The sequence below is a fragment of the Oncorhynchus mykiss genome, chromosome 21, assembly GCF_013265735.2.
Source record: "Oncorhynchus mykiss isolate Arlee chromosome 21, USDA_OmykA_1.1, whole genome shotgun sequence".
In the NCBI taxonomy this organism is placed as follows: Eukaryota; Metazoa; Chordata; class Actinopteri; order Salmoniformes; family Salmonidae; genus Oncorhynchus; species Oncorhynchus mykiss.
Window position 1 is genome coordinate 47706580 of NC_048585.1, and position 23620 is coordinate 47730199.

General features: G+C 42.0%; 1 protein-coding gene across 40 annotated transcripts in view; it reads left to right on the forward strand.

Moving 5' to 3' along the window:
- Positions 1–23620, forward strand: part of LOC110500605 (receptor-type tyrosine-protein phosphatase delta) — a 589354-nt gene that overhangs the window by 337916 nt on the left and 227818 nt on the right. For 39 of the 40 annotated variants that reach the window (XM_036958029.1, XM_036958028.1, XM_036958035.1 and 36 more), the window contains one exon: positions 21693–21730. The exons of the other annotated variant lie outside the window; for it this stretch is intronic. The gene's annotated coding sequence lies outside the window, so the exon portion shown is untranslated. The remainder of the gene's footprint in view (positions 1–21692; positions 21731–23620) is intronic. 40 annotated transcript variants of the gene reach the window in all.

Here is a 23620-nt window from a genome sequence, read left to right on the forward strand (position 1 = left end):
AAGAGCCCCCATGATTTTTCTAGAACCGTACGCTGTGCCGACCCCGAACAAACTATGTAAACGCCTGACATCGACCCACAGCTGTGTAGCACATTGATTCCTGAATGCCATTAGATGTTCACCTCACCTCATCGTCACCTCATATTCTGTTTACATATAATGTTGTTTACTCACTGTGTATATACTAGTGATGCACCGATATGACATTTTTACCGATATCCGATATTTTCCTTGCCAAAAAAAAACGATACCGATATATAAAAAAATGTGCGGCCTTTTAAGCGTTCTAGTACATTTAAATCGTTTACACACACACATTGACTCATTGCTCTAAGGCACTGCATCTCCGTACCTGGTTCGAATACAGGCTGTATCACATCTGGCCGTGATTGAGAGTCCCATAAGGCGGCACACAAGTGGCCCAGCGTTGTCCGGGCTGTCATGGTAAATAAGAATTTGTTCTTAAAATAAAGGTTACACACACACACCACACTGACCAAAAAGTTATTTTTGGGGCATTTACGTATGTCCCAATGAACAGTAAAATCTAATCAAAACCTATTTCTTTCACTTAATTGCTGTGCTGTTTCGTTGTTCATTTGTTCAGTTGTTTCATTCTCAACCAGGATTTCTATGGAACGCCGTTTGGGTCTTTACGTGTCAAAAACGATACACGTCAAATAACACTAAGGACTAGCCACAATAGCGGACTTTGTGGTTAGCCTTCAAAATAAAAGTATGGCATAATTCTACTTTTTGTATTCATTTCCATCAGTGTCAATGACATGCTTTTTTTTGAAGGCAAACCACAAATTCAACACATAACCCGGTCCAGTCGAGCCTCACTAGTCAGATGAAGCTAGCTGGCTGCTTATAACGTTAGCTTTGGGCAACAGGATAAAGTAGCTGGCTAGCTATTTATTTTCATGAACTGAAGTTCAATAGGCGAACAACAAGTGGTAACCTATCTAATACTTACTCACAAGGATTCCTAAATCATTGCTAAGAATAATGAAAATGACTGCAGTTTTAACTGGTCATTGTTTTCAGGCTGGTTGTATTGGTGCTAGCTAGGTACCAAGCTAAAGCTAGCTACCCCAGATGTTGCGGTCGAACAAATGATGCTTTATTACCAATGCGGTATTGTAAATGCATCGTCTGTGGCCGGTGTTTGCTTGATTCCTCATTTCTTTGTTCAGCTTTGACAGTGCTGATGTATCTTTTTTGACACGCAAAGACTCAAACTGCGTTTCATAGTATGTATGTCGTGAAGCTAATAGCAGTTACACTATTACTGTGTAACTGCGGTGGGGCAATATCGGAAAAATAGCACACTTGGTAGTGTATACCGGTGTTCGACCAGTCGGCGAAAGCCAACATCACCCACGACAGAGAACGGTTGCTTGTCAAGGGCAATGAATTCCGTTATCTTGACTTAAATAGATTTCGCCTTGGAGTTGTCTTGCTGAAATTTTGACTTGTTGACTGCTCGATCCACATAGCAGACATTGTGGGCTAGTTTAGGAATGCTGTGTTGCACGTATAGCGCAAAAATGTGTGTACCTTCGTTATATAGGTATGCATGTCACCTTTGACATCTGTTTTGCACATCAGCGTTAAACTAGACTTTGGCCAATACCGATGTTGTCATTTTTAGCTAATATCGGCCGATTACGATATGTTCACTGATATATCGTGCATCCCTAGTATATACAGTACCAGTCAAAGTTTTAGACACACCTCATTCCAGGGTTTTCCTTTATTTGTACTATTTTCTACAATGTAGAGTAATAGTGAAGACATCAAAACTATAAAATAACACAAATCAAAAAAGTGTTAAACAAATCTAAATATATTTTATATTTGAGATTCTTCAAAGTAGCCACCCTTTGCCTTGATGACAGCTTTGCACACTCTTGGCATTCTCTTAACCAGCTTCACCTGGAATGCTTTTCCAACAGCCTTGATGGAGTTCCCACATATCCTGACTAATTGAGTGTATGTACACTGCTGACCCACTGGGAATGTGATGAAAGATATTAAAGCTGAAATAAATAATTCTCTCTACTATTATTCTGACATTTCTCATTCTTAAAATAAAGTGGTGATCCTAACTGACCTATGACAGGGAATTCTGAGTAGGATTAAATGTCAGGAATTGTGAAAAACTGAGTTTAAATGTATTTGGCTAAGGTGTATGTAAACTTCAGACTTCAACTGTATATATATATATATATATTTTTTTTTTCTTTCAGTTCATTCTAATATAATACCTACTACTGTACATATCATTTTATTTTCCAAACGATTTACTGTCTATCCACACCACGTGTCTATATTCTAACACATGCTCACTCTAATGTAGACTTGGATTGTTATTTCTTGATTTGTTGTTTAGATTTGTTTAATTATTTGTTCATTCGTAATGTATTTGGAGAAATTTGAATGCATTGTTGGAGCTAGTCACACAAGCATTTCGCTGCACCTGCCGTAACACTTGCAAATCTGTGTATGCGACCAAAAAAGTTTGATTTGATTTGATTGATTGATTGATTGATTGATTCGAGCATTTCCCCATGTCTGTGTGGCCAAATAAGCTTTTTGCTGAGCAAATTGCCCTGTGAGTTCCAGTCACACTGCTGATATTTGGGTGCATTAGTGGTCTCCTTATCTGGTAAATGAGATTTGAAAGTCATCTTCCATTGTAGCTCCGCTACCTGATTCGTATTCCATAAACAAGAGCAGCACCTCTACTGTGGTTAAAACTCATCCTGTACCATTTTGTCCGCAAAACACAATCCATGCCAATAGTAATCTCAGTAGACAGTAGACTAACATCAATATGGGACCCAGAAAACAACACAATGGGAGTGATGAGTACCTTTGTATTGCCTGTCACACTGAATTTATGTAGCCCACTTTTCTTATATCCACTGCTCGCCATTGTTGTTCTATGTAACATGCAATTGGTGTGTCCTTTCAGAAAATACAATACCGGACCCGTATAACAACATTATATTCCTGTAACATTTGCTTCCTTTTGTATGAGAATTGTGTTGGTCTGCCTGATAGTCTAAAAGCTCATGACAAACACAGTACAATGCACTGCATGATTTTGTCAGATCTGACATTGAGATACTCCTGAGGGAATCTGTCATTTGCCCTGATATTGACACATTTGTCTCAAACCACTAGCGTTTTCCCCAGCCACCCATGAATGTTCAAACGTTTTCATCTTTCTTGGCTAGGTCAGGGTTTCCCAATCTGAGCACAAACTGTACATATGTTACTTTATTTTCAGGAGAATAAAAAGTTCTGGCTGTTCCATAAATCTGGAGTTTCCTATTGAGGTTAAAATTGTTTTGCTTGACTGGGCACATTTGCATGTTCAACTCAATCTGCCCCAGTGAAGAATGAAGGCTGTATCTCCTGTAATGTGCAGCAGTGACAATTTGCAGCAGTACTCACTGAACTTTAGGTCCTCCACTGATCTCAGTATGAACCTATTCCACCCTAGCACACACAGACACACACACACATGCACGCACACATTCACCTTGCATGAATCATAATGATTGATAATACCTCAAAATGCAGGTAGCCTAGCGGTTAGGAGCGTTGAGCCAATAACCGAAAGGTCGCTGTTTCAAATCCCTGAGCAGACTAGGTGAAAAATCTTAGACTAGGTGAAAAATCTGCTGATGTGCCCTTGAGCAAGGCACTTAAACCTAATTGCACCAGGGTCGCCATCAATAATGGCTGATTTCTGGCTCTGACCCCACTCTCCGCGGGTGTCTCAGTATTGGGGATATGCAAAAAAAAAGGAATTTGGTCTTGCATATGTGTGAAAAAGGACAAATGTAAGCACCCACCTTATTATTAGTATATAAATTATTGAGGGTGCATGTTTCAGCAAATTCCATTCTTCTTTGTTTTTTGTCCTGTTTCCTATTGTACATTTTGTATTTGCATCGGGCTGGTAGCCTCTTGCCACTGCTATTTCTTTTAGCATTTGTGATCAGTACCACAGAGCTTTAAGAAAAACAGCCACCAGAGGCTGACCACTACCCCAAAGGACCATGCCCTCGTTTGTCATTCCTGAGCTAGTCTCACAATCCACGCTGACAAGGTGAAATTTTCTCGGTATTTCCTGTATTTACATATTAACAAACGTACAACTCCCCCCCATAGCTCAACTGCAGCTTTCTAAATTGTCAAATTGGTGTAAAATGTATGTGATGCAAGGTGAGTAAAGGGCACCTGAAGCTGGAGTGTACCTCTGGATGATCCATGATGATCCATGAACACACAGTATAATTACTGCTCCTGGCTGAATGAGCCATGAGCCAACAGAGACCTTCTGACCTTGGAGAGAGAAAGAGAGAGAGAGTAAAAAAAGAGTCCGGTGTCGGGCGCTGAACTGTTTTGCCATCGAGGAGTCGACCCGAAACAGCTCTATAAAAGGCATTATGTGCCAGCTGCTTTCACCCACATTCAATGATCAGCAGGGTTGTAGAACTTACGAAAGGGTTAGAGGTTGTGTCCATACTGGTACTTTTGTCTTCATTTATGACATAACTAGTGGCTGTTTAAATCAATATAGCTGAATAAGGTAATAAAGCAAACAATAAACACTTTCCCCGAAACAATGTAGAAATCAATAATTTTCTATGGCAAAGCAACTCGCACCAACTGTTCAATTAGTCATGTAACGCAACGCAAGCAGACTGTCTGTTTGCATAACTTTAGCTAAGCTTGGACATGTAGTATTGTCCAAACCTATTAGACACACCTGGGGAGAATCTGCTGGCGAGGCCCTGTGCCACAGAAAGATATTGATGAATAAGTACATGCCGCCTTTCACGGTACAGATGTTGTCCTGGATTTCCCTCACTGATCTCTCCACCCTCACCTAGCAGCATCTGTTGTTTTGCTCTGTTCTCCGATATATGGGAAATACAATGAAAACCAGGGTTCCGGGTAACTTTCTGAAAATGCCCAGGTTCGGAAGGAAATAAGCAGAGAATCTTGTATCGTTCAACAAGGATTTCTGGAAAAACCTGGGCGGAGGCCAGATAGTGGTGACTGTTTAAAGTCTGATGGCCTGGAGATAGAAGCTGTTTTTCAGTCTCTCTGTCCCGACTTTGATGCACCTGTACTGTCTCTACCTTCTAAATGGTAGCGGGGTGAACAGGCCATGGCTCGAGTGGCTGAGGTCCTTGATGATCTAATTGGCCTTCTTGTGACACCGGTGATGCGTTGGGCTGACCGCAACACTGTTTGGAGAGCCCTGTGGTTGTGGATGGTGCAGTTGCCTACCAGGCGGCGATACAGCCCGACAGGGTGCTCTCAATGGTGCATCTGTGGAAGTTTGTGAGTGTCTTAGGCCTACTGAGACACTCAGGTTAGGCCTACTGAGGTTAAAGTGACGCTGTGCCTTCTTCCTCCACACTCCAAGGAATCCCTCACATAATGAAACCTTACGGAGAGCACATTTAGAAGCAGTCAATTGAAACTCTATCCTGCGTGACCCCATCCTTGGACTAGCCGAACGAGAGTCTCCATTACCATTCCAACTGTGACATTGGGGCTGTTTCCGTATCCCCTCCTTCCCCCGAGATCGGAGATTTCAGATTTTACATAAATTGGATGAATGACTCCACCAGATTATAGACTGCCATATTAGCTTCAATCAGTGAAGTGAGTCCAAGTAGGGAAGAGTCAGACAGAGTTATTACCTATGGCACCAACGCTATTCCTAATTGATTTTACAAGCCAGCTTAGGCTCTAATTGCTGATTTGCTTTGGGATATTTGTGATTCAAAGGGCTTAAATATGTTTTGTGGAGCACTGGTTGGAGATTCCTGTACATGGTAGAACAAATAAGACTGGAGTTGAATAAGCACCAGCCAGTTGTTGTATTGAGCATTTAGAATGACTCTTAAACTTAGATGCACTCGGACTTGCATGAAGTACAGACACATGGACCTGTACACACTGATATGCTTACAATACAAAGATTATGAGCCATTCAAGAATCAGCTAATTGTTTATGCACAGTTTGTCCTGAAATAACAATATATTTGAAACACGTCATTAGGCCAAATGTTGCCCAATTGACAACTTGGCATGATGATACTTGAAATTCTATCAAGGCCCATAATAATCGATCAGATTAATAACATACCAAAGATCTAGCTCTCTCATGAGGAGAAAATGAACAGTTGTATTTCCTTTCCAACCAACACCATACTGACCAAACTTTGATATAACTTTGAGAGTACAGTTCTGGTACTATTAATTTCACAGTGAAAGTTGTGTAGCACTCTTAGGAGTATGTGCAGACGGTATGGTCAGACAGCACTATTTATACTGAACAGAAATGTAAACGCAACATGCAACAATTTCAAATAGTTTTCTGAGTTACAGTTCATATAAGGAAATCAGTCAATTGAAATAAACGAATTAGGCCCTAATCTATGGATTTCACATGACTGTTCAGGGGCGCAGCCAAGGGTATTCCTGGGAGGGCATAGGCCCACCCACTGGGGAGCCAGGCCCAGCCAATCGGAATGAATTTATCACCACAAGAGGGCTTTATTAAAGACAGAAATAGTCCTCAGAAAACATTTCCAGCATGTAGTTTGGAAGTTATGATATGATTGGGTCTCTTGGCATTCTCCTCCAAGCAGCCTGACCACAAAGACGGTCTGAGGTAAAAGATAAGTGTAACTCCAGAGCATTCTATATTTTTATTATTATTTTAGATTTTTTATTTTTATTCCCAGCCCCCGTCCCCGCAGGAAGCCTTTTGCCTTTTGGTAGGCCGTCATTGTAAATAAGAATTTGTTCTTAAACGACTTGCCTAGTTAAATAAAGGTTAAATAAAAAACAAAATAAATACTGAAGCGAAACAAATAAACATAATACATAGAGATGTGTTGTCCGGGCCAAATGAATATGTGTATTATTCTATTTACAATACGTCGACTGCAATAAGGTCGAAACGCAGCATGGCCTGAGGTGAAGTGATTCCTTCCTGGTTTGAAAGGAGAGGAGATTTTGCTTGTTAGTTCTGATTTGTTGCCACGTTACACCACTTGCTTATTTCCATGCTGCATTTTTTTTAGCTTTTGTTTCTTATGCAGTCATTTTTATGCAGGAGGAAGACTGGAATTCAAAATGGCTAAAACTCAAAATTAAAGGAGGCATAGAGGTCATTTGCCAGCTAATTGAAATGTCCACAATGGACACATTATTTTGGTTTATGCTGCATGTGTAACTTTGAAATTACTTTAATTGAAAAATGTATAACCTCTTGACTGCATGGTGTTTTGAATATAGTTCTGAGGCAATGTTTATATATGCAACCATATTTCACTATTTGTGTAATAAAAACATCACAAGACGGTGTCAAAATAAAGACAGTAGTTTAATACGCATACACTATGATCTAAACAGACCGTACATTGTTTTGTTTTTTATGTGTGAAATGTCGTGGATGGTGTCTTTCCACCACAATCCGAACATCTAATACTCTCATGTGTTTTCATTGTTTTGGCCTTTCGTGGGAATGGCTGATGACAGGAATCAGACAGCATATATGCAGTTTCATAAGCTTAGCCAGGCAGAAAATAGACTGGTGGAGGGAGATGGGTTGGGGCTGATGGGGTGGTGTGGGGAGGTACTGTGGAAATAATGTGTCACTCACAAGGCAGAGAGACTGTTGCCAGACTGCAGCCGAGCCCTGACCCAGAACTGCAGTCATGATAAGCTTTAGCGTTTTCTACCTTCCACCATAATCAATAGCCGCTCTGGACCCACTGATCGTTTGAGGTAAGGTAACCAGAAAAAAAGGTGATGAACCGACCAGGGAATGGAATTTCTCCTGCATTATGAAGCCTTTTGGGAGCCCCCTCCGGGCCCTTTTCTATGTCCAAATGTTGATGTAAGTATTCCGAGTGATTTCAGGCAGACCACAGATAATATGTGGCCTTGAATAGGCTAAAAAGTCATTATTAAAACATGTGGCTGGGGAAGCCACTCTAAGCTAATGATGCTTTGCTATTACAGTGGGGCAGAGGAAGGTCATTCCATCCATTTACAGACATGTTCTAGGCAGAGACGCATTGCTTGTCTTCCGTTTCCCCTACCGGTAAAAGAGAGTCTGGGGGGGAGCACCTCATAGTATTCTCCTGAAAGGAAGTTCTCAAGCCAATATGGGGAGCATAAGAATTTGTTCTTAACTGACTTGCCTAGTTAAATAAAGGTTAAATAAATACAATTTAAAAAACACTAAAGTTGGCAGGTCTTTTAGGAAATGCCTTTAACACACTATCTGGATAAGGGTTTTTCTGTGCTCAGCCAGAAATACTGTAAATGGGGAGATGGGAAACTCCATTCGATATGTATTATTACACTGAGTGTACAAAACATTAGCAACATCTTCCTATAAATTGCTACCCCATTTTGCCCACAGAACAGCCTCAATTCATCAGGGCATGGACTATTGTACGATGTGTCGAAAGCGTTAGGTGGTGGACCATTCTTTATACACACAAAATGTTGAACATGAAAAACACAGCAGCATTGCAGTTCTTGACACACTCAAACCTACAATACCCCGTACAATGTCACTTAAATATTTTGTCCTGCCCCTTCACCCGCTGAATGGCACACATACACAATCCCATTTCTCAGTTATTTCAAGGCTTAAAATCTTTCTTTAACCTGTCTCCTCCCATTTATTTACACCGATTTACCAAGTGACATCAATAAGGGATCATAGCTTTCACCTGGATTCAGCTGGTCTGTCTATGTCATGGCAAACACTCTCTTTAATTTACAAATCTCATGACGTGACTATGAGATGTGGCTGTATCATTTAGCTTTGCCTTCTAGCTAGCTATATTTCGTTAGCTAGCTAGCTAGCTAGAAATTGCTGTGAAGTCACTGAAATGATTTGAAATAACGATTGAGGTAGCTATGTAATCTAACTGAACACTTAATTACTAGAAAGTAATACAGTATGTATATATGTATATGTATGTATATATGTACAGTTGAAGTCGGATGTTTACATACACTTTGGTTGAAGTCATTAGAACTTGTTTTTCAATCACTCCACAAATTTCTTTTTAACAAACTATAGTTTTGCAAAGTCGGTTAGGACATCTACTTTGTGCATGATACAAGTCATTTTTCCAAAATTTGTTTACAGACATATTATTTAACTTATAATTCACTGTATCACAATTCCAGTGGGTCAGAAGTTTACATACACTAAGTTGACTGTGCCTTTAAACAGCTTGGAAAATTCCAGAAAATTATGTCATGGCTTTAGAAGCTTCTGATAGGCATATTGACATCATTTGAGTCAATTGGAGGTGTACCTGTGGATGTATTTCAAGGCCAACCTTCAAACTCAGTGCCTCTTTGCTTGACATCAAATCAAATTTGATTTGATTTGTCACATACACATGGTTAGCAGATGTTAATGCGAGTGTAGCGAAATGCTTGTGCTTCTAGTTCCGACAATGCAGTAATAACCAACAAGTAATCTAAAAAAAACTACTACCTTATAGACACAAGTGTAAGGGGATAAAGAATATGAACATAAAGATATATGAATGAGTGATGGTACAGAGCGGCATAGCCAAGATACAGTAGATGGTATTGAGTGCAGTATATACATATGAGATGAGTATGTAAACAAAGTGGCATAGTTAAAGTGGCTAGTGATACATGTATTACATAAAGATGCAGTAGATGATATAGAGTACAGTATATACATATACATATGAGATGAATAATGTAGGGTATGTAAACATTATATTAGGTAGCATTGTTTAAAGTGGCTAGTGATATATTTTACATAATTTCCCATCAATTCCCATTATTAAAGTGGCTGGAGTCGAGTCAGTGTGTTGGCAGCAGCCACTCAATGTTAGTGGTGGCTGTTTAACAGTCTGATGGCCTTGAGATAGAAGCTGTTTTTCAGTCTCTCGGTCCCAGCTTTGATGCACCTGTACTGACCTCGCCTTCTGGATGATAGCGGGGTGAACAGGCAGTGGCTCGGGTGGTTGTTGTCCTTGATGATCTTTATGGCCTTCCTGTGACATCGGGTGGTGTAGGTGTCCTGTAGGGCAGGTAGTTTGCCCCCGGTGATGCGTTGTGCAGACCTCACTACCCTCTTACGGTTGTGGGAGGAGCAGTTGCCGTACCAGGCGGTGATACAGCCCGACAGGATGCTCTCGATTGTGCATCTGTAGAAGTTTGTGAGTGCTTTTGGTGACAAGCCGAATTTCTTCAGCCTCCTGAGGCTGTCTGTGTGGGTGGACCAATTCAGTTTGTCTGTGATGTGTACGCCGAGGAACTTAAAACTTACTACCCTCTCCACTACTGTTCCATCGATGTGGATAGGGGGGTGTTCCCTCTGCTGTTTCCTGAAGTCCACAATCATCTCCTTAGTTTTGTTGACGTTGAGTGTGAGGTTATTTTCCTGACACCACACTCCGAGGGCCCTCACCTCCTCCCTGTAGGCCGTCTCGTCGTTGTTGGTAATCAAGCCTACCACTGTTGTGTCGTCCGCAAACTTGATGATTGTGTTGGAGGCGTGCGTGGCCACGCAGTCGTGGGTGAACAGGGAGTACAGGAGAGGGCTCAGAACGCACCCTTGTGGGAACCCAGTGTTGAGGATCAACGGGGTGGAAATGTTGTTGCCTACCCTCACCACCGTCAGGAAGTCCAGTACCCAGTTGCACAGGGCGGGGTCGAGACCAAGGGTCTCGAGATTGATGACGAGCTTGGAGGGCACTATGGTGTTAAATGCCGAGCTGTAGTCGATGAACAGCATTCTCACATAGGTATTCCTATTGTCCAGATGGGTTAGGGCAGTGTGCAGTGGGGTTGAGATTGCATCGTCTGTGCACTTATTTGGGTGGTAAGCAAATTGGAGTGGGTCTAGGGTGTCAGGTAGGGTGGAGGTGATATGGTCCTTGACTAGTCTCTCTAGTCTCTCTCTCGTTTAGCTCAGTTACCTTAGCTTTCTTGGGAACAGGAACAATGGTGGCCCTCTTGAAGCATGTGGGAACAACAGACTGGGATAGGGATTGATTGAAATGTCCGTAAACACACCAGCCAACTGGTCTGCGCATGCTCTGAGGGCGCGGCTGGGGATGCCGTCTGGGCCTGCAGCCTTGCGAGGGTTGACACGTTTAAATGTTTTCCTCACGTCGGCTGCAGTGAAGGAGAGTCCGCATGTTTTAGTTGCGGGCCGTGTCAGTGGCACTGTATTGTCCTCAAAGCGGGCAAAAAAGTTATTTAGTCTGCCTGGGAGCAAGACATCCTGGTCCGTGACGGGGCTGGTTTTCTTTTTGTAATCCGTGATTGACTGTAGACCCTGCCACGAACCTCTTGTGTCTGAGCCGTTGAATTGAGATTCTATTTGTCTCTATACTGACGCTTAGCTTGTTTGATTGCCTTGCGGAGGGGATAGTTACACTGTTTGTATTCGGTCATGTTTCCGGTCACCTTGCCCTGATTAAAAGCAGTGGTTCGGGCTTTCAGTTTCACACGAATGCTGCCATCAATCCACGGTTTCTGGTTTGGGAATGTTTTAATCGTTGCTATGGGAACGACATCTTCAACGCACGTTCTAATGAACTCGCTCACCGAATCAGCGTATTCGTCAATGTTGTTGTCTGACGCTATACGAAACATATCCCAGTCCAGGTGATGGAAGCAGTCTTGGAGTGTGGAATCAGATTCGTCGGACCAGCGTTGAACAGACCTCAGCGCGGGAGCTTCTTGTTTTAGTTTCTGTCTGTAGGCAGGGATCAACAAAATGGAGTCGTGGTCAGCTTTTCCGAAAGGAGGGCGGGGCAGGGCCTTATATGCGTCGCGGAAGTTAGAATAGCAGTGATCCAAGGTTTTTCCAGCCCTGGTTGCGCAATCGATATGCTGATAACATTTAGGGAGTCTTGTTTTCAGATTAGCCTTGTTAAAATCCCCAGCTACAATGATTGCAGCCTCCGGATAAATGGATTCCAGTTTGCAAAGAGTCAAATAAACATGGGACATCATGGGAAAATCAAGAAATCAACCTCAGAAAAAAAGATTGTAGACCTCCACAAGTCTGAAGCCCACAAGACCTCTAAATGTCTGAAGATAGCACGTTCATCTGTACAGGCAAAAGTACGCAAGGATAAACACCATGGGACTACGCAGCCGTCATACCGCTCAGGAAGGAGACGTGTTCTTTCTCCTAGAGATGAATGTACTTTGGTGTGAAAAGTGCATATCAATCCCAGAACAACAGCAAAGGACCTTGTGAAGATGCTGGAGGAAACAGGAACAAAAGTGTCTATATCCACAGTAAAATGTGTCCTATATCGACATAACCTGAAAGGCCGCTAAGCAAGGAAGAAGCCACTGCTCCAAACCCGCCATAAAAAAAAACAGATTACGGTTTGCAACTGCACATGGGGACAAAGATCGTACTTTTTGGAGAAATGTCCTCTGGTCTGATGAGACAAAAATATAATTGTTTGGCCATAATGTCCATCGTTATGTTTGGAGGAAAAAAGGGGAAGCTGAAGAATACCATCCCAACTGTGAAGCATGGGGATGGCAGCATCATGTTGTGGGGGTGCTTTGCTGCAGGAGGGTCTGGTGCACTTCACAAAATAGATGACATCATGAGGAAAGAAAATTATGTGGATATATTGAATCAACATCTCAAGACATCAGTCAGGAAGTTAAAGGTTGGTTGCAAATGGGTCTTCCAAATGGACAATGACACCAAGCATACTTCCATAGTTGTAGCAAAATGGCTTACGGACAACAAAGTCAAGGTATTGGAGTGGCCATCACAAATCCCTGACCTCAATCCTATAGAATATTTGTGGGCAGAACTGAAAAAGTGTGTGCAAGCAAGGAGGCCTAAAAACCTGACTCAGTTACACCAGCTCTGTCAGGAGGAATGGGCCAAAATTCACCCAACTTATTGTGGGAAGCTTGTGGAAGGCTACCTGAAACGTTTGACCTAAGTTAAACAATTTAAAGGCAATTCTACCAAATACTAATTGAGTGTATGTAAACTTCTGACCCACTGGGAATGTACTGAAATAAATAATAGCTTAAATAAATGATTCTCTCTACTATTATTCTGACATTTCACATTCTTAAAATAAAGTGGTGATCCTAACTGAGCTAAGACAGGTTCTTTTTACAAGGACTAAATGTCAGGAATTGTGAAAAATGTAGTTTAAATATATTTGGCTGAGGTGTATGTAAACTAAGGTGTATGTATATATGTATGTATGTATGTATGTATGTATGTATGTATGTATGTATATTACATGTATGTATGTATGAATTAAACTCATTCATGGGGGATTGGAAATTATGCAGAAAATTGCAATGATAGAATCCACAATCTAATTGCAATATTAAAGCTGATCCACCCCCTAAATAAAGTGTTTTGACAAAAAATGCTGTACATCCATTGTTTTTCTGGAATGGAATGTTTGCTGTGTATTTTGCAGACAGATCTTACATTACTGTATTAAATAAATTCAAATCAAATGTTATTAGTCACATGTGCCGAATACAACAGCAACACCTTACAGTGAAATGCTTACTTTCGAGCCCCTAACTAACAGTACAGTTGAAAAAAAAACATACAAAATACGAATGAGAATAAGAAATAAAAGTAACAAGTAATTAAAGAGCAGCAGTAAAATAACAATAGCGAGACTATATATAGGGGGGGGTACCGGTACAGAGTCAATGTGTAGGGGCACCGGTTAGTCGAGGTAATTGAGGTAATATGTACATGTAGGTAGAGGTATTAAAGTGACTATGCATAGATGATAACATCAGAGAGTAGCAGCAGTGTAAAATATGGGGGGGGGGGGGTGCAGTGCAAATCGTCTGGGTAGCCATTTGATTAGATGTTCAGTTATGGCTTGGGGGAAGAATCTGTTTAGAAGGTCTTGGACCTAGACTTGTAGCTCCGATACCACTTGCCGTGCGGTAGCAGAAAGAACAGTCTATGACTAGGGTGGCTGGATTCTTTGACAATTTTTAGGGTCTTCCTTTGACACCACCTGGTATAGAGGTCCTGGATGGCAGGAAGCTTTGCCCCAATGGTGTACTGGGCCGTACGCACTACCCTCTGTAGTGCCTTGCGGTCGGAGGCCGAGCAGTTGCCATACCAGGCAGTGATGCAACCAGTCAGGATGCTCTCGATTGTGCAGCTGTAGAACCTTTTGAGGATCTGAGGACCCATGCAAAATCTTTTCAGTCTCCTGAAGGGGAATAGGTTTTGTCATGCCCTCTTCACAAATGTCTTGGTGTGTTGGACCATGTTCGTTTGTTTGTGATGTGGATACCAAGGAACTTGAAGCTCTCAACCTGCTCCACTACAGCCCCGTCGATGAGAAGTTAGTTCTGCAATAAACATGTAATTATTAGTCAGATTTGACCTGCAGTGCTACTTTTTTCTCTGAGAGTGGGGAGTATATAGTGTTTTACAACAGGTGGGGAAGGCTCTATCAACAGTAGCTGTGATTCTACTCTAGACAAATTACTTCAAAACCATTAACTACCCTAGCTCAATGGGATCCGTCCCCAATGCCAGACCCCTCCGGGTAATGTTCATCGCTGGAGCTTGAATCCCCATCATGTTGATAAACCCAACCGTTCCTCTTCCAGTCTATGCAAAATAAGCATTTTCCCAGGTGTGAAGCCTTGCCATCAAGCCAACTGGATCCGCTGTCTGTATGGTCCCATGTGGCTATCAACAAATCCGATCCAAGACCTGTACCAGTGGGTGACAACACTATGGGGGTAAAAGCATCTGCGGATAGTAGGAGGGAACACAACACAATGGTTGTGACAGGTCCAGGAACAGCAGCTGAAGACAGCTTGGCTTCTATATCCTGTGCCAGTGCATGGACTGTAGAGCAATTTGGTAAACTGACAAACAATGATACTAAATGGATTCCAAGGGGAGAAACATTCCTCCTATTGTCAGTGTTCTGACATCATTTACTATGACCATAATAAACTATTGAGTCAGATTTGTACAAAATGCTAAGGAGACCGTATTTGAATAAGGGAAAATATATTTTTTTAAATGAACGATCCTGTCATATAGAATGACACCTTTGTCACAACATGATTCAGCCTGGCACAGACATCATGTAAAGTATAGGGTTGTAGATACGGAGACTAGAGACTGTGACATCATGTAAAGTATAGGGTTGTAGATACGGAGACTAGAGACTGTGACATCATGTAAAGTATAGGGTTGTAGATACGGAGACTAGAGACTGTGACATCATGTAAAGCATAGGGTTGTAGATACGGAGACTAGAGACTGTGACATCATGTAAAGTTTAGGGTTGTAGATACGGAGACTAGAGACTGTGACATCATGTAAAGTATAGGGTTGTAGATAATGAGACTAGAGACTGTGACATCATGTAAAGTATAGGGTTGTATATACTGAGACTAGAGACTGTGACATCATGTAAAGCATATGGTTGTAGATACGGAGACTAGAGACTGTGACATCATGTAAAGTATAGGGTTGTAGATAATGAGACTAGAGACTGTGACATCATGTAAAGCATAGGGTTGTAGATACGGAGACTAGAGACTGTGACATCATGTAAAGCATAGGGTTGTAGATACGGAGACTAGAGACTGTGACATCATGTAAAGTATAGGGTTGTAGATACGGAGACTAGAGACTGTGACATCATGTAAAGTATAGGGTTGTATATACTGAGACTAGAGACTGTGACATCATGTAACGTATAGGGTTGTAGATAATGAGACTAGAGACTGTGACATCATGTAAAGTATAGGGTTGTAGATACGGAGACTAGAGACTGTGACATCATGTAAAGTATAGGGTTGTTGATACTGAGACTAGAGACTGTTATAGCTCTCAAAGACTAGCTTAGTCTATGAAACCCCATTAACAGACATACAGGGAAATACCCCACTGACTTCACCTGTCAATGCACTCAAACTACTAAACGATAATCTAGAGTAAAGTATCCCCATTTGTTCAAATGCTACAACAGTAACACCAGCACTGTTTACACATCCATGTCCTGGTTTGCTATTCAAGACAGGCGGAAAATGTCCACAGACGTTTTACTCTTTCAAAAACAATACAACATGTGGATGGGACACCGGCGACAACATGGTCTATACTGAAAAACGGTGCTGGTGGCCAGTTGTTGCATTTCACAATGCAACAGACCTGGCAGCCACCGATCTGTTTTGTTTTCGTTCAATGAGGGAAAATACCAGTGGGAGAGATTTAATCTCTCATTCGCAGCCACGCTGCGTTGTGGATATTTTCGACAAAGACATATGGAACGGCGAACTGCACAGCAGCAGGCAGCCCAACCTGGAACTCAGAAACACACACACACACACACACACACACACACACACACACACACACACACACACACACACACACACACACACACACACACACTGGCAAAGCAGGCAAAATCAGCATGAGGCAAACGGCAAACCCCAGAAGAGGAAGTGAACAAGAGATATCTTTTGTCGGAGTGCACTAAAAGGGCAGCAAGCATTTCCCTTGTTTTGAAAAATTTGGATGACATCAGTTGCAAATATACCTGTACCCATTTCATCATTTTGCCTTCACTTCTGGCATGAGCGGATTTTTTCCTCCCTCAAAAACAAATCTGAGTTGCTTGGACATTTTTCGTAGTGTATCACTAGTTAAAAAATAAAATGTATTCTCTTTGAATAAGTCTGTTTAGGGGAAAATAGTATTTCACCTCCATTTGCAACAGGGGGGAAACCAACATGCCTTTCAAAGTTTGCTTGACTTGAGCAGATTCCCTGTCTGGCTCTCTGGCAGCTGGACTGATGGCCAGCCCGGTGGAATGGCAGCTGTTGAAGGCTTTTTAAATTGCACCCGGGTTGATTGGTGGTTGTCGGGAGGGCTCGGCCAGAGAATTCTTCTTCTTCTTAGAGAGAGAGAAAGAGAGAGAGAGAGAGAGAGAGGGAGAGAGAGGGAGAGAGGGAGAGAGAGAGAGAGAGAGAGAGAGAGAGAGAGAGAGAGAGAGAGAGAGAGAGAGAGAGAGAGAGAGAGAGAGAGAGAGAGAGAGAGAGAGAGAGAGAGAGAGAGAGAGAGAGAGAGAGAGAGAAAAGAATAGGGGTTAAGGGGAGGAGGTGGGATGGCGTGATCGCCCACCAAAGGAAAAGGACCCTGAGCCCAAGGTCCGTGGTTTTACAGATCCTCAAAATCGGGAATTAGTTTTGGCTTCAGCGGTTTCAATCTCTGTCTCTCTCATTCTGCCTTTGGTGGTGCTGTTGTGCAGCAGATGGGATTTTTAAGGAGGTTGTTACATGTGCAACTTTCATTATATGTAGATATTAAAGACATAAACTAGGATCTGCCGTAAAGCTGCAGCTGGATGGGTATTGTGTTTATTTAACACATTAGTCCAACCTCGTGTTGTGATTCTGTTTAGCGTGTTGCTCCCAATCTGACTTTAATAGATCCTGTATGGTTCTTTTTCAGTTTTACACAGTGTTGGTGTGAGTTCTATAGTCAATATCGTAGAATGTTCAGGATTGCTTGTGGGTTTTAGGTGGTGATGTGTTTTTAAATCCTCTGTCTTACTGTACCCCTTTCAGATTGATACTCTTAAGGAAGTTGCTATAGGCCAGTGTTGAATCAACGACAGATGGTGTAAATACCATTTGACCATAATTTCAACCATGATCTGTCTGGAATTAAAATAGCATTGAACCGCATTTTTTTGGCACTGCTGAATTAAACAGTGTGCCACACATCATCAAATGAAGTCAGTCATCCATGTATTTAGAAATAAAATGTGTTATTTTATTTGAACGGATATTGAACGGATATTGTAGCACATTCTGTCGACTTGTTGGTGTAGTATGATATTTACTAATGGCATTGCATATGGTGAATACTGAAAACCGTTCTATAGCCAAAATGAAACCTTTGTGACAGTGGATGAGAGTCATTTCAGACTGGCACAGGTCTATTTCAGGGGAAGATACCTCTCTCACAGTGGCCAGTTTCATTTTCGTGGGGCTCCTGAAATTCAAGATGGTGCTGCCGTGCACACTCTCATAACATATCAGCACACAGGAAACAGATGGATTTCAACCCTATTTGTGTCTCAAAGAGGGCACCCTGCGGGGTCCTGATAGTGCCTCGGAGGCCCCATTCATGCAGAATTATTGGTTATAAATCATGGAGGGAGTCAGGACCTGACGGTTACCCCTCTCGCTGCCTGCTGATCACTACAATTAATCAGGAGCGACATTCCTTCTTGTCATGCCGCCACCAGTCCCAGAGATATGGCCAGTTTTAGAGGAATTTATCAAACCTGTTGATTCAGTCTATTCCTTTCATTCCCCACCCCTCCCCTATCGTATCACCTCCCTGTTTCTGCAATCCAATTGGGGCTACTGTATGTACACCGTGCCTCCTCTGGCAAATGCTTACTGACCTTTCACAGACGGCAGCTAGTCATCAATCAAATTAGAGAGCGTCTATTATCATCAGTAGGGGAGAGCAGATGGTTGGGTTGTTTTGAAATGGGCCTTTCAACCATTTTCAAGCAAAAAGTAGCATTGTAGCTCGACTGATTTCCAAGAAGCAATTTGTGTGAATGTATGCATATGTATCAATAATGAAGTGTAGTTTTCAATCACTCACTGAAACATTGCCTATAGAAGGGATCAAATGAAATTGTGTTGGTCACATACACATATTTAGCAGATGTTATTGCAGGTGTAGTGAAATGCTTCAGCTGTGGGACGATTTATTTTTGAGTGGATGGGCCGTAATATAATTATAAATCATTTGTAGACTACAAAATGACTGCAAGAAGCCCATGAAGATATTTCACTAAAACATAATCATTTCAAACAAACAAACAACATTTACATTTGTATACGATCACAAGTCTCGCTATTATGCATGGGAATACTTGGGAACAGATTTCCAAAATTAAAATCACTTGGAGCTGATTTGCTGTCTTTTATGTCCAACAATAAAATAAAATAAAATAAAATATAATAATTTGCTCAGAAAACTGGGAGGGGGGGGCAAACTAAAACCACCCGCGGGGCTAAATTTGGGGGTACCTGGCCTATATGTATAGTTTGTAGGACCAAACTATTCCTTTGCTGACATAATTTGGTGTTTGTCCTGGTGTTTCTTGGGACATCTTGTGAATTTTTCACTGACTAGGGGGACTATTGTGCCTGTGCTGTAACCGGTCCAAAGAAGTACAGCAGACGGCATTTCCATTGCCTCATTTGCTGGCTGGACAAATGTGTCGCTGTTAACCATTTTTTGCCCATGTAAAAAACCAAGCCCCAATTCCTTCAAACATTTCACCAGTTCAGCTGATATGAATATGGCAGTATTGTTACAGTGCCTTCAGAAAGTATTCACACCCCTTGTTACAGCCTGAAGTTCAAATGGATTAAATAGATAATTTTGAGTTCACTGGCCTACACACAATACCCCATAATGTCAACGTGGAATTGTTTTTAGAATTTTTACAAATTAATAAAAAATGAAAAGCTGAAATGTCTTGAGTCAGTAAGTATTCAACCTCTTTGTTGTGGCAAGCCTAAATAAGTTCAGGAGTAAACATTTGCTTAACAGTTCACATAATAAATTGCATGGACTCATTCTGTATTACAACAATAGTGGTTAACGTGATTTTTGAGTAACTACAGTACCCCATCTCTGTATCCCGCACATACAATCTGTAAGGTCTCTCGGTCGAACAGTGAATTTCAAACATAGATTCAACCACAAAGACCAGGGATGGTTTCCAATACCTCACAAAGAAGGGTACCTATTGGTAGATGGGAAAAAAAAGTTATTAATTACACTTTGGATGGTGTATCAATACACCCAGTCAATACAAGATACAGGGGCAAATTGTTTGGGGCAAAGAAAATACAACACATTACTGAGTACCGCTTTCCATATTTTCAAACATAGTGGTGGCTGCATCATGTTATGGGTATTCTTGTAATCATTAAGGACTGGGGAGATTTTCTGGATAGAAAAGAAACGGAATGGAGCCAATCACAGGCAAAATCCTAGACAAAAACCTGATTCAATGTACTTTCCACCAGACACTGAGAGATGGATTCACATTTCAGCAGGACAATGATCTAACAGCCAAATCAAGACTGGAGTTGCTTACCAAGAAGACAGTGAATGTTTCTGACTGGCCGAGTTACAGTTTTGACTTACATCTATTTGAAAATCTATGGCAAGATGTGAAAATGGTTGTCTAGCAATGATCCAGAACCAATTTGACTGAGCTTGAAGAGCTTGGAAAAGATGAATGGGCAAATGCTGAACAGTGGTGGAAAGCTCTTAGAGACTTACGACACGGGAGTGACTTCTTGAATGGCCCAGCCAGAACCCAGACTTGAACCAGATCGAACATCTCTGGAGAGACCTGAAAATAGCTGTGCAGCGACGCTCCCCATCCAACCTGACAGAGCTTAAGAAGATCTGCAGATAAGAACGGGAGAAACTCTCCAAATACAGATGTAGCGTCATACCCAAGAAGACTCAACGCTGCCAAAAATGCTTCAACAAAGTACTGAGTAAAGGGTCTGAATACTTATGTAAATTATCCCCACCCAAAAAGCGTTTTTTCTTTGTCATTGTGGATTATTGTGTGTAGATTGATGAGGGAAAACAATATTTTATCCCTTTTAGAATAAGGCTGTAACGTAACAAAATGTGGAAAAAATCCAGGGGTATGAACACTTTCCAAAAGCACTGTATATCAAATGACCATTTCTCCTTAACGACTGTGCTCTACAGTACGCATATAAACTAAGCTTAAATTCCAAACGTCGCCACTTCGACAGTAGCCATTCACATACAACACTCATAGCCTCCATATCCTCTGCAATCATACGCTCCGGCCAAAATAAATTACGCTGACAACAGCAAAAAAACTCTACTTTATCTTTCGACTGGCCAGAAAGGGGGAAACTGAGAATACAGATTTCCTGTTTATCAGAAGAAGAACTCATTTTGTTTCTTCGACTGCAAGTGAACCGCAGATTAATCTAGGAGACCTTGAGTGGCACTATATGCACGCAATCAGTAGCAATGCGCCCAAGCCACAATCTCTGACCTTTTGAGTGCCGTCCACATTTTAATTAAGTAGTCGCTAAAATGAAAGCATCTCAGTGCCCCCCACCCCTCTCTGAAACTACCCCACTCTCCCTTTGTAGAATTAACTTTTTTTGCCCAGGGAAGTAAATGGGAGACAAACCACATCGGAGCAGTGATTGAATATCGCCGTGGGAAGTTCTTAACAAGGCGGAATTAGGAGGCGTAGTGCAGACACATATGCCTGCCAAATGTAATCTGCTCGTAATAAATGCTTTGCCCTTTATACTGTATGAAGCAACGGACACAAGTATTGGATTCTCACTGTGTTAGTACAACTCACAATGTGTTTGGTTGATTATGATTAAGAAGTTGTGTAAGTTTCCATGTATGCCTTGCATCATGAGACCAAGTTTCATATTCCCTTTTAAACAGTAGTGGTTGATTAATTGATTTTTGATCTAATGTGTATTTTTTTGCCTTACAGCTCTTGAATCATTGGGACAGTTGCTTGGGTGCTTGAAGGTAGGCTAGTGTGTTTTATCGTGTTTGTGTGGATGTGATAGTGATCTCATATGCAATTTGCAGATACACATCATGATGGTCCATAAGTCACATTGATTCTGTCAGAAACGTTGACCTTTGGTTGACACTAAGTTCATTAGAATGACTCATAGAGACTGACAAAGTTGGCATGTACATTGTCATGTGACAGTGAGTGAGGCTGTGTGTTTGTCAAGTCAAGTCAACTTGTCACATACACATGTTTAGCAGATGTTATTGAGGGTGTAGCGAATTGCTTGTGTTTCTAACTCTAACAGTGCAGTAATATCTAACAAGTAATATATAACAATTTCACAGCAATACACACACATCTAAAGTAAAGGAATGGAATTAAGAATATATACATATTTGGGCAAACAATGTCAGAGCGGCATAGACTAAGGTACAGTAGAATAGGATAGAAGAACCCTGCGGTTGCGGGCGGTGCATTTGCCGTACCAGGCGGTGATACAGGCCAACAGGATGCTCTCAATTGTGCAGCTGTAAAAGTTAGTGAGGTTTTTAGGTGCCAAGCCAAATTTATTCAGCCTCCTGAGGTTGAAGAGGCGCTGTTGCTCCATCTTTACCACGCTGTCTGTATGGGTGGACCATTTCAGTTTGTCAGTGATGTGTACACCACGGAACTTGACGCTTTCCACCTTCTCCACTGCAGTCCCATCGATATGGATAGGGTGGTGCTCCCTCTGCTGTTTTCTGAAGTCCACGATCAGCTTCTTTGTTTTGTTGACATTGGGTGAGAGGTTATTTTCACACTCCGAGGGCCCTCACATCCTCCTTGTAGGCTGTTTCATCATTGTTGGTGATCAGGCCTACTGCTGTTGTGTCATCTGCAAACTTGATGATTGAGTTGGAGGCGTGAGTGGCTTGCACTCATGTGTGAACATGGAGTACAGGAGGGGGCTGAGCACTCATCCTTGTGAGGCCCCTGTGTTGAGGATCAGTGAAGTGGAGGTGGGGGCCCGTCAGAAAGTCCAGGACCCAGTTGCACAGGGTGGGGTTCAGACCCAGGGCCACAAGCTTAATGATGAGCTTGGAGGGTACTATGGTGTTGAATGCTATAGTTAATGATCAGCATTCTTACAAAGGTATTCCCCTTGTCCAGATGGGATACGGCAGTGTGCAGTGTGATGGTGATTGCATCATCTGTGGATATATTGGGGCGGTAAGCAAATTGAAGTGGGTCTAGTGTGTCAGGTAAGGTAGAGGTGATATGATCCTTGACTTGTCTCTCAATGTCAGGCGGTTGGTGTAGCTGGTGCATGAAGTCAGGCGCAGGAGAGCAGAGATAAGTGAACAACGCACTTTAATAAAGGCAAATGCCCAAAGTAACAAACCCAATGTGCGAACAAAAATAACGGTTGCCACTAAACCCGGGTGAAACTGCACCCGGGAATAAACCAGCCGGAAACATACCGACCTAACAATAAACAATCACGCACAAAGACATGGGGGAAACAGAGGGCTAAATACACAACACATAATGAGGGAAATGAAACCAGGTGTGTGGGAAAACAAGACATCACAAATGGAAAATTAAAAATGGATCAGCAATGGCTAGAAGACCGGCCACGTCAACCGCCGAACACCGCCCGAACAAGGAGAGGCATCAACTTCGGCAGAATTCGTGACACTCAAAGCACTTCATGATGACAGAAGTGAGTGCTACAGGGCAATGGTAATTTAGTTCAGTTACCTTTGCTTTCTTGGATACAGGAACAATGATGGACATCTTGAAGCATGTGGGGACAGCAGACTGTGATAGGGAGAGAATGAATATGTCTGTAAACAATACAGCCAGGGGGTTTGCGCATGCTCTGAGGATGTGGCTAGGGATGCTGTCTGGGCCGGCAG